Source organism: Cryptomeria japonica, chromosome 6 (genome assembly GCF_030272615.1).
Source record: "Cryptomeria japonica chromosome 6, Sugi_1.0, whole genome shotgun sequence".
NCBI classification, from domain to species: Eukaryota; Viridiplantae; Streptophyta; class Pinopsida; order Cupressales; family Cupressaceae; genus Cryptomeria; species Cryptomeria japonica.
In genome coordinates this window covers 451,575,572-451,587,672 of record NC_081410.1, presented here as the reverse complement: position 1 = coordinate 451,587,672, position 12,101 = coordinate 451,575,572, and positions in this window count along the sequence as shown.

Below are 12,101 nucleotides of genomic sequence, written 5' to 3'. Positions count from 1 at the left end.
ATAACCAATCGTCAGTCAAAACAAATAAATTTCCAAAGTCCCTGGATATCATATTAATGAAAAAGTATATGAATGAAGCAACATATCAAGAATCAATCAATCCAAGTTCCATATCAAAAATCAATCAATCAGGACCCATATCAAATCAAGACCCATATCGAATCAAGACCCATATCGAATCATGACCCATATCAAATCAGGACTCATGTCGACCATTGACCCATATCGACATATTGACCCATATCGACAATCAGGATTCATACCAACATGACCTCGATGGATTTGTGGGGTATGTACGCTATATGCCCACATTAGTCTTCTTCATTTCTTCAATATTATTTTAAAAATTTATCGGTAGATAAATATCAAAAAATTTAAATCGTCCAAACTTTCGAAAATCGTCCCACATCGCGTCACTACCCTAGAAATCATATTTTTTCTCAATTTATCTCCCGAGGGGTTATATCAACATCAATTTCATATCAGTATATCGACACCAGCTTCATATAGACTTTTCATATCAAATTAATTCTTCATATCTAGAGCATCATATCGACAATTCTGGCAACAACATCATATCAGAACATTTTGACGATATATCAGACATTTTCTTTGAATTAGCATGTGGTCACACGTCACTTCAAAGAAGGGCAAAATGTAAACACCTAAAACTGGCACAACTAATTAAATGGATTTAATCATCATTAAATCACCTATTAATTAAATTAAGAATTAATTAATATCCCTATTCTTCTAATTGAACTTTTTAATTAAATTAAGATTTAATTAATATACCCTTCCTATATCTAAGCCATTTGATTAAATTCACATTTAATTAAATACCCCCCCTTCTAGCCATTTTAATTAAGTTCACATTTAATTAAAAATATCAATTTATTCCCTTTCCCATTTTAATTAAATCTACATTTAATTAAAACCCCCTTTGCATCTAAATAAAACAAAATTTATTTGTAAATCCCTGCAACTTGCAAAATCCTACAAATGCAAGTTGCATCCCTTTTGGCTAAATTTAATTATTTTAATTTAACTAAAAATTCTATTTTCCCTCACCCTGTTGGGACTAATTAAAATTGAGTCAAGTTTATAGGCCCATTTCAAAAAATTTGCCCGGCATTTCCGAATGATTAAAATAAGTCAGTTTGAATGGCCTAGTTAGCAAGGGGGTAAAATGGATCCAGTTGATTTTGAGAGGGTAAGGCTCGAGATTCATATCCCACACCTTTCATTTGGCCTATTCAGTGTGTTGCAACTTTCAGAATTCAGTTTGGAGAAGTTTATCAAGTACCCGTTTTGAGGGGTGAGTTGAAAGTGCATTCTAGGCACAAGTGTCAATTTTATTAAGTAGCCTACTTTGAGCGATTATATCTTTTGCCCTGTTGATCGTCATGAAGAAATTCAAAGTGGATTCAATTCTATGCATAAATGTGAGTCAGCCTACAAAATTTCAAGTCCTAACAAATCTGTTTGCTCCATTTTCATAGCCAAATCCATTTGTAGTTTGTGAGGTTTGCACAAGTGTAAAAATGTCCCGGTGAATGTCATGTCAGAATGTTTGTTCCGGGCTAATTTTGGTATAAATGGTGAGCTACATTTCAAATTTCAATCTTTTATCAATCCGTTTGATCGGTTTTCAAAAGGACTCATTTTGCCATCAAATTCAGTTATCCGCACTTCCAGTGTTAGATCAGTTAATGTAGCCGTTTTGGTGAGCGCGCCGTTTGCATCCTGTCAGTCGGGTGATCAAACTGAGAATTCAATGATTTAATATGTACTTAAAGGTACCTATGTTCCGAATTTGAGAGCCTACGGAGGTCGTTTGATATTTTTGAGAAAGGCATCATGTGTTGCCAGAACATTGACTTCATCAGGTCCGCAGTATCGACAAAGCTAGTTGGCCGTTTTTGGAAATTAATATCTCTTCGCTCGGGACTCGTCTTGAGAAACCGTTTGGTAGATATCATCCTTGTATATCAAAGTACATGCCTGTCAGATGGCGAGCTCCAGAAAGGTGTTTTGACAGGTTTGAAAATTACGTCTTCGTGATTAAATGCGAAAATTGTGGCGTAATTGCCTGAAGGTTGTAAAATGCAATTTTATGATCCGAAAACGAAGCTGATCGTCTCCAAAGGTATGTTTGAGGTCCGCAAAGCTTTTCAGAAGTCAGTTGTATGAAAACGAAAAATTTTTTAGTCGGACCCATTTTGGGGCCCGACCTGGCTCATGCCCGTGCATTGATTTTACTGGCAACTTGGTTTGCTAAGAGAATTTCATAATGTTGAAATGTGGTTTGTAATCACAGAACATGTCATATGAGTTCAAGATGCTAATAAAACTCCAGGAAATTTCAAAGTGGAGAGTAATACTAAATTCTCCTTCGGCGACAGAGAAGGGACATTTAGAAATTCAAGCAAAATGCAGCTGGAAGGTGGAGCGTGAAAGGAAAATGGTAGAGGCAGCAATTAAACACTTTCAAATAAGTTTCAATTGGCAGGCATTAAGTCGAGTCCAATAGATTGTGGCATGATGAATGGAGGAAAGGCAAATGGTAGAGGCAGCAATTGAACACTTTCAGGCAAGTTGCAATTAGCAAATGAATACAAGTAAAATCCCTCTTTCACGTGGCTGTCATGTGTGGGTAAAAGGCTGCTCTAAAAGTTCCAACAAATATGTTGGAAAATCTGAAATCTTCAGCAAATAACAAAATGCCATTGGCCATTGTAAAGCCAAATTCCACAACCTTCATTCTCCTTGCTGTGTGTGATGGTTGGGAGTGTAATTTAAAACTCCCAAACAAATGCAAACAATAGTCCAACATTTTCCTCATGTGCTCCCCTCTATGTGGTTTTTTTTTAGATGGCGTTGAAGTTAACAACAGCAAAATGCAAAGGAAATGCAGATTTGGCAGATGAATGCTAGTCCACTCCCCCACGTTTTTTCCTCATCCTTCCATGCTGAATGTGGAGTTTGGGAAGCAAAAAACCAACAGCAAGTAGAACATGGTAGACTACGTGGGTTATGAAAGTCTCCAATCAAATGCAAAATCCTCCCTGTTGTGCGTGGCATGGAGAGGGCATTAAAACATGTTTTATCAAATGCAAGTATTGGCTGGCAGTATTCCCCTTGCGTGGATGGTGAAGAGGCAGCGTTTTAAACCTTAGGCAATAGACATTCAAGTTGCAGCCATTAAAGCTCAGGCAAAAGCTTCAAAATTGTAGTCCCAGACATAAATAATTATCCCACATTGGCTGTGCACTAGGAGCTTTTAGTATTTATATACAAAAACACACTATACTATAATGTCTAAGCCATAAAGGCTTTTGACACAAGGTACCTATGGGCGCCCAAGGCGGGCCCATGCGTGAGCACGCTTCTCAAGGTGATAGAGGAGTTGATTGGACGAAGACCAAGTGGACCCCACGCAGGCACGCTTCCCGAGACAAACAGGCAAAATTTTGCAGACGAAGGCCGGGTTAATGAGCGAGCAAGTTCGAGAGAGATCAACGGCTCGCGCTATTTCGCGAAGGGAGATGCACGTAGTTTAAACCCCGCGAAATAGCGAAAGTGAACAAGAGCCGTCCACGTGTCGTGATAGGTGGCAGTCCAGCAGGCGGGTCCCGGTGAGGTGGCACACAGTTGGCGCATAGGTGGCAGTCCAGTGGCGATGACGTGGCAGCCAAGTGGCAGTGACGAAGCAGATGATGTGGCGATGATGAGGTGTCATCCTAGGTGGCATCCGGTCAACCCCATCGACCAATCAGATCCCGCCACGTGGTAAGGCGTCAGAGCACAAATGGAGGCAAAAATCAAATTTAAAATGATTAAATGATATAGTTTAAACTATAGAGAAATTCGAAAAATTTAAATGATGGGTCCATGTTGAGGATTAATTCGCCCAGGGCTCAATTTTTTGGCAAAGTATAAAGTGTTATATGTTTTCGGAAAGCTCTCGGAGTGAGGAATCTGATTATGATGTTAATTTTGACAAATGTGGGATATTTTAGAAGCAGTTTCCACGGGTACGAAATTCAGTTAGAGAGGAGACACTTGGCAATTCAGTTGCAGATTTGATTTTCTTCTCTCCTCCTTTTTATTCCGAATTCTTCTCAGTTGTAGGGGTTCTAGAAATTTGGAGAATGGCTCCATTTTTTCATGGCTTCCAATTCTGAGTATTCTTCCAGATTGTACAGAGAAGGGTTATCCTTTCAGTAATGGTGTTCGATTCTTTGCTATAAGTGTTCTTAGCTGCAGGTTCTTGTGTATGTAAGGCATGCACAAATTCACACAGAAGTTGTCTCTGGATTTGTATTTTCATTATATTCAGATCAGATCCTCAAGGAGGATGAGATTTGTTATCTCAAGGAGGTAATTGTGATTGTTTGCAGGGATTCTTCAAGGAAGAATTTAAATTCTGTAATAAATCATGAATAATGGAATATAGTGTTTGGATTTGATATTTTCTGTGAGTGAGCTGAGTAATGCATTTATGCAAGGCATTAAATGCATGAATATTTAATAATGAAGATGGATTTGCAGTATAAGGTTTCATTTATAGTTTGATGTGTGACTCTGTTGCCCTTGGATAAGGCACTGATCTTACAAGTTTGGGGATGTCTTTCAGATCAAACAATTTAAAAGATAAATCTATTTCCCTTTATGTTTAGGGGTGTGTTCTTCTCATTTCAAGCTCTGTTTTGATTTATGATTTATACAGATCTAGCCAATCTGTAGTGTGTTCCTAATTTGGTGAGCTTGTGGAGTGGTTTGTCTTCTCATTGTTGATGCAGTCTTATGTTTGTGATTGTTGTATTCAATGCATCAAAAGGGTGTGCCCCCCTAGGTCTAGCAGAACTTGAAGTGCAGGAGGATCATTAGGATCCTATGTTATGTTGTCCAAGCCCTGAGGTGTTTCATTGATTGAGATTGGCTATCTCATAGATAGATTTGCAGGTGTCTTGGGTTATCACTTTTGGTGAACAACAAAAATGGCGACTCTGCTGGGGATGTAAATGAACTATCAAGAGCCTCTGGTTAAGAAAGAATTAATTCATATAAGGTTGAGATTATCCCATCCGAGTCACCACAACAAAAATGGCGACTCTGCTGGGGAAGTGTTGTAATAATTCATGTTGAATCGAATCCCAAAGTTGTGCCAAAATTCATTTGGGGAAGAGTCTTAGAAGTGTACAAATCTGAAAGTCATTTTCAGATTTGGAAGTGTTTACCCTAGAAATTCTTGTTGCTAAGACATTTGAAAAATATTGTGTGACTCTGCTGTGTGGTGAGACCCAGAAATCTGAAAGTGTTCAGAGTGAAGATCAGTGGTTAAGTTTTATTCCTCTTCAGAGAGGTGGCGACTCTGTAAGAACGAACCAAAGATTTGGAGGAGTTCTTCAAATTTTCAGTCAGAGGTGAAGTGAACAGCAGCAACAAACTTATTAGGTATTCCCCAAGGTTTTTATGAAATTATATGTTCCTTATAAGGTGAATCAGTCACCATAGAAAGGAAAAGAAATTTGCAGTATGCATACTTCATGTTTTTGAAACAAAATTCAGTTATATGATCAAAGAAGTATGTAGTTATGAAATTAGTGATTGCAAGGTTTTTGAAAAGATTTTTTTTAAAAATAGTAAGGTGCATGGTCATGATAATGGTTCAGTGATTGTTATAAAACCTGATGGATCCTGATGTAGTTCCTAGATCCGTGAATCCTTTGTCAAATTTGAAAGAGATCAATATAGAAATTGAAAAATGTCTTCAAATGATCCAAGAGAGATTTGTCTGGTTGTTAAAAGGGAAAGTAGGGCTAAGAAGTAAAGGAGAATCATCATATGTCTTCTATGAAAGATTTTTAGCTGCATTGAATGAGCTTTCAACTGATAATAGACCCCCTGAGTCTGTTTTAATTGAGATATTCTTAGAGCTTTATGAGTCTAATTCAGTTAATTGGTCTACTGCCTTTAGAGAAGAATGTGTTGAATCTATTAAAAAATGGATAGATATGATTGAAAGTAACCAATCTGAAAATATACACAAGATTAAAAATAATGAAGGAGATGAGCCCCTGAGTGGATGTACCTCCTATGATGCTGAAGGTGATTATTCTCAGCATGAAAGTTCAGATGTGTATTCAGAGCAAGAAGAAATTTGTGAAAACAGTGATTGTTCAGCGAATTATGAGCCCGTTGAGGTTTCAGATGCTAATGATGTAGATCACCTTGTTGTTGATTTCAATCCACAAGATGTTTGCAACCCCAGTTATGAAACTATGTTGCAACATGTAGCAACACATTATGAGCAGCGTGATAAAGGATATGATGCAGATGCAAGTTGTTGTGATGATGAAACAAATGTGCATAGAGACGTGAGCACTGCAGATCCAATACCCTTATCAAATTGGGACAATGTTTACAGCTCAGAGGATGAAGCCAAGGAAAATGAAAATGAAGGAGGTTCACTATGTAGTGAGCAAATTTCAGAACTCTTAGCTGCTGATTTTCAGAGATGTGGATTCAAAAATGTGCCCAATCTTTCATACCCACTCAGTATATGTTTTGATTCTAATGATGTTTTTGAGGGTGTAAAAAATGATACATATGATGTTGATTCTTTTCGTATGTTTGATAGACAAAATGATAATGCATATATGGTTGATAGGTATGATAATGAAGGTTCATATGTTGATATGAATTCTAGCTTTGATATGCATTATGAGGATCTACCTTTTAGAAGACATGACAGATCTGGGGTGTTTTCCTTAGATTTGCAAGGAGGAAATGAACCATTGGCAAGTAAAAATCATGTATTTTCATGTGTGCAAAGTGCTGATAGAAAGTGTGATCAACAAGTGGAAGTGCAGTCATGTTATGAGGAAGTTTTCCTCTCTAGTTTGCAAGCCATCATTGTGGAGGAGTGTTCATCATTTGAGCAAACTAGTAATATAGAAGTACCTGATGTTTTCAACTTTCAGAATGAGTTAGACTACTTTTCATTTCAGCTGGGAAAGAATGGTAAAGAGTATGGCACTCTTATGTCACCTAGTGATCAGTCCTTTCAGCATGTGTTTGATTTTCAGAGATATCATGATCATGAACATGCTGCTGATTATGTTTTATGTGATCAGCTGATTAGAAGTGGAAGTGTTTTTTATCAGGCAGATTGGAATGATGATCTCAACTTACCTCCGGTTAGTGGAAATGAAAATCAAGTGTTTGACAGAGGTAAGAATTGATTTCAGTTTTGATGGCCCGGGGCCATTGATAAGTTGTATATTTTGTACAGTCGCTTTGCTTTCAGTTGTGTGGTTTTCAATAAAGTGCCCTGTTGTTTGGGTAGAATAAGGAAGCCTTGTTTTTAGAAGAGAAGAATTGACAAGAGAAGAATGATCTGTTTTTGGGTGGTCTGCTTAACCAAAGATATCTGGATTCTTGTGTTGATCTCGCAATCAACCATCCCCAGTCAGAGCCACTGTTGGGACTAATTAAAATTGAGTCAAGTTTATAGGCCCATTTCAAAAAATTTGCCCGGCATTTCCGAATGATTAAAATAAGTCAGTTTGAATGGCTTAGTTAGCAAGGGGGTAAAATGGATCCAGTTGATTTTGAGAGGGTAAGGCTCGAGATTCATATCCCACACCTTTCATTTGGCCTATTCAGTGTGTTGCAACATTCAGAATTCAGTTTGGAGAAGTTTATCAAGTACCCGTTTTGAGGGGTGAGCTGAAAGTGCATTCTAGGCACAAGTGTCAATTTTATTAAGTAGCTTACTTTGAGCGATTATATATTTTTCCCTGTTGATCATCATGAAGAAATTCAAAGTGGATTCAATTCTATGCATAAATGTGAGTCATCCTACAAAATTTCAAGTCCTAACGAATCCGTTTGCTCCATTTTCATAGCCAAATCCATTTGTAGTTTGTGAGGTTTGCACAAGTGTAAAAAAGTCCCGGTGAATGTCATGTCAGAATGTTTGTTCCGGGATAATGTTGGTATAAATGGTGAGCTACATTTAAAATTTCAAGCTTTTATCAATCCGTTTGATCGGTTTTCAAAAGGACTCATTTTGCCATCAAATTCAGTTATCCGCACTTCCAGTGTTAGATCAGTTAATGTAGCCGTTTTGGTGAGCGCGCCGTTTGCATCCTGTCAGTCGAGTGATCGAACTGAGAATTCAAAGATTTAATATGTACTTAAAGGTACCTATGTTCCGAATTTGAGAGCCTACGGAGGTCGTTTGATATTTTTGAGAAAGGCATCATGTGTTGCCAGAACATTGACTTCATCAGGTCCGCAGTGTCGACAAAGCCAGTTGGCCGTTTTCGGAAATTAATATCTCTTCACTCGGGACTCGTCTTGAGAAACCGTTTGATAGATGTCATCCTTGTATATCAAAGTACATTCCTGTCAGATGGCGAGCTCCAGAAAGGTGTTTTGACAGGTTTGAAAATTACGTCTTCGTGATTAAATGCGAAAATTGTGGCGTAATTGCCTGAAGGTTGTAAAATGCAATTTTATGATCCGAAAATGAAGCCGATCGTCTCCAAAGGTATGTTTGAGGTCCACAAAGCTTTTCAGAAGTCAGTTGTATGAAGACGAAAATTTTTTTAGTCGGACCCATTTTGGGGCCCGACCTGGCTCATGCCCGTGCATTGATTTTACTGGCAACTTGGTTTGCTAAGAGAATTTCATAATGTTGAAATGTGGTTTGTAATCACAGAACATGTCATATGAGTTCAAGATTCTAATAAAACTCCAAGAAATTTCAAAGTGGAGAGTAATACTAAATTCTCCTTCGGCGACAGAGAAGGGACATTTAGAAATTCAAGCAAAATGCAGCTGGAAGGTGGAGCGTGAAAGGCAAATGGTAGAGGCAGCAATTAAACACTTTCAAATAAGTTTCGATTGGCAGACATTAAGTCAAATCCAATAGATTGTGGCATGATGAATGGAGGAAAGGCAAATGGTAGAGGCAGCAATTGAACACTTTCAGGCAAGTTGCAATTAGCAAATGAATACAAGTAAAATCCCTCTTTCACGTGGCTGTCATGTGTGGGTAAAAGGCTGCTCTAAAAGTTCCAACAAATATGTTGGAAAATCTGAAATCTTCAGCAAATAACAAAATGCCATTGGCCATTGTAAAGCCAAATTCCACAACCTTCATTCTCCTTGCTGTGTGTGATGGCTGGGAGTGTAATTTAAAACTCCCAAACAAATGCAAGTAGTAGGCTGTAGCTTTGGAAGGGGGTTTTAAAGAAAACACTTCAAACAACAAATGCAAACAATAGTCCAACATTTTCCTCACGTGCTCCCCTCTATGTGGTTTTTTTTTTAGATGGCGTTGAAGTTAACAACAGCAAAATGTAAAGGAAATGCAGATTTGGCAGATGAATGCTAGTCCACTCCCCCACGTTTTTTCCTCATCCTTCCATGCTGAATGTGGAGTTTGGGAAGCAAAAAACCAACAGCAAGTAGAACATGGTAGACTACGTGGGTTATGAAAGTCTCCAATCAAATGCAAAATCCTCCCTGTTGTGTGTGGCATGGAGAGGGCATTAAAACATGTTTTATCAAATGCAAGTATTGGCTGGCAGTATTCCCCTTGCGTGGATGGTGAAGGGGCAACGTTTTAAACCTTAGGCAATAGACATTCAAGTTGCAGCCATTAGAGCTCAGGCAAAAGCTTCAAAATTGCAGTCCCAGGCATAAATAATTATCCCACATTGGCTGTGCATTGGGAGCTTTTAGTATTTATATACAAAAACGCACTCTACTATAATGTCTAAGCCATAAAGGCTTTTGACACAAGGTACCTATGGGCGCCCAAGGCGGGCCCATGCGCAAGCATGCTTCTCGAGGTGATAGAGGAGTTGACTGGACGAAGACCAAGTGGACCCCACGCAAGCACGCTTCCTGAGACAAACAGGCGAAATTTTGCAGACGAAGGCCGGGTTAATGAGCGAGCAAGTTCGAGAGAGATCAACGGCTCGCGCTATTTCGCGAAGGGAGATGCACGTAGTTTAAACCCCGCGAAATAGCAAAAGTGAACGAGAGCCGTCCACGTGTCGTGATAGGTGGCAGTCCAGTAGGCGGGTCCCGGTGAGGTGGCACATAGTTGGCGCATAGGTGGCAGTCCAGTGGCGATGACGTGGCGGCCAAGTGGCAGTGACGAAGTAGATGACGTGGCGATGATGAGGTGTCATCCTAGGTGGCGTCCGGTCAACCCCATCGACCAATCAGATCCCGCCACGTGGCAAGGCGTCAGAGCACAAATAGAGGCAAAAATCAAATTTAAAATTATTAAATGATATAGTTTAAACTATATAGAAATTCGAAAAATTTAAATGATGGGTCCATGTTGAGGATTAATTCGCCCAGGGCTCAATTTTTTGGCAAAGTATAAAGTGTTATATGTTTTCGGAAAGCTCTCGGAGTGAGGAATCTGATTATGATGTTAATTTTGACAAATGTGGGATATTTTAGAAGCAGTTTCCATGGGAACGAAATTCAGTTAGAGAGGAGACACTTGGCAATTCAGTTGCAGATTTGATTTTCTTCTCTCCTCCTTTTTATTCTGAATTCTTCTCAGTTGTAGGGGTTCCAGAAATTTGGAGAATGGCTCCATTTTTTCATGGCTTCCAATTCTGAGTATTCTTCCAGATTGTACAGAGAAGGGTTATCCTTTCAGTAATGGAGTTCGATTCTTTGCTATAAGTGTTCTTAGCTGCAGGTTCTTGTGTATGTAAGGCATGCACAAAATCACACAGAAGTTGTCTCTGGATTTGTATTTTCATTATATTCAGATCAGATCCTCAAGGAGGATGAGATTTGTTATCTCAAGGAGGTAATTGTGATTGTTTGCAGGGATTCTTCAAGGAAGAATTTAAATTCTGTAATAAATCATGAATAATGGAATATAGTGTTTGGATTTGATATTTTCTGTGAGTGAGCTGAGTAATGCATTTATGCAAGGCATTAAATGCATGAATATTTAATAATGAAGATGGATTTGCAGTATAAGGTTTCATTTATAGTTTGATGTGTGACTCTGTTGCCCTTGGATAAGGCACTGATCTTACAAGTTTGGGGATGTCTTTCAGATCAAACAATTTAAAAGATAAATCTATTTCCGTTTATGTTTAGGGGTGTGTTCTTCTCATTCCAAGCTCTGTTTTGATTTATGATTTATACAGATCTAGCCAATCTGTAGTGTGTTCCTAATTTGGTGAGCTTGTGGAGTGGTTTGTCTGCTCATTGTTGATGCAGTCTTATGTTTGTGATTGTTGTATTCAATGCATCAAAAGAGTGTCCCCCCCTAGGTCTAGCAGAACCTGAAGTGCAGGAGGATCATTAGGATCCTATGTTATGTTGTCCAAGCCCTGAGGTGTTTCATTGATTGAGATTGGCTATCTCATAGATAGATTTGCAGGTGTCTTGGGTTATCACTTTTGGTGAACAACACACCCACTTGCAAAATCCTACATATCCCACTTGCCTCCTAATCATCCTTCTAGAACCTATCTAATCCCTTCATTATCCTAATTAATCCATTTTGTTTCTTCCTAGGTTGCTCACACATGTGTGAGCACATATCCGCTTCTCCCAAGGTGGGGCCACACTTGTGGGACCACATTGACTTTTCATCCCACTCCCCTTTGTGACATTTGTCACAAGGCTAAGCCTCTCAACTTGGGACCACATTGATCCTCACCCTCTCCCCTTTGTGACATTTGTCACAAGGCTAAGCCTTTCAACTTGGGGCCACATTCCTCATTAAAGCTTGGCCATCCATTCCTAATCCTTCAACTCTATAAATTAAACCCTTATCTCTTATCAATGGATACACTTCGTTTGCATCCTTATTATAGTTATTTTTCAGGTTATTAAGAAGATCTCATTGTCCCTCTCTCAAGCATTAGGCCATCTTAATTGCATCATATCTAGTTTCTATCATATGTTAGATTAATTGCACATCATTTCATAACATTATCATCTTCATCTTAGCTTAATTAGATCTTATCACTTTATCATCTCACTAAGATTTTAGTTGCATTCCATTTAGATCTTAGAGTCATTTATATCTCTCA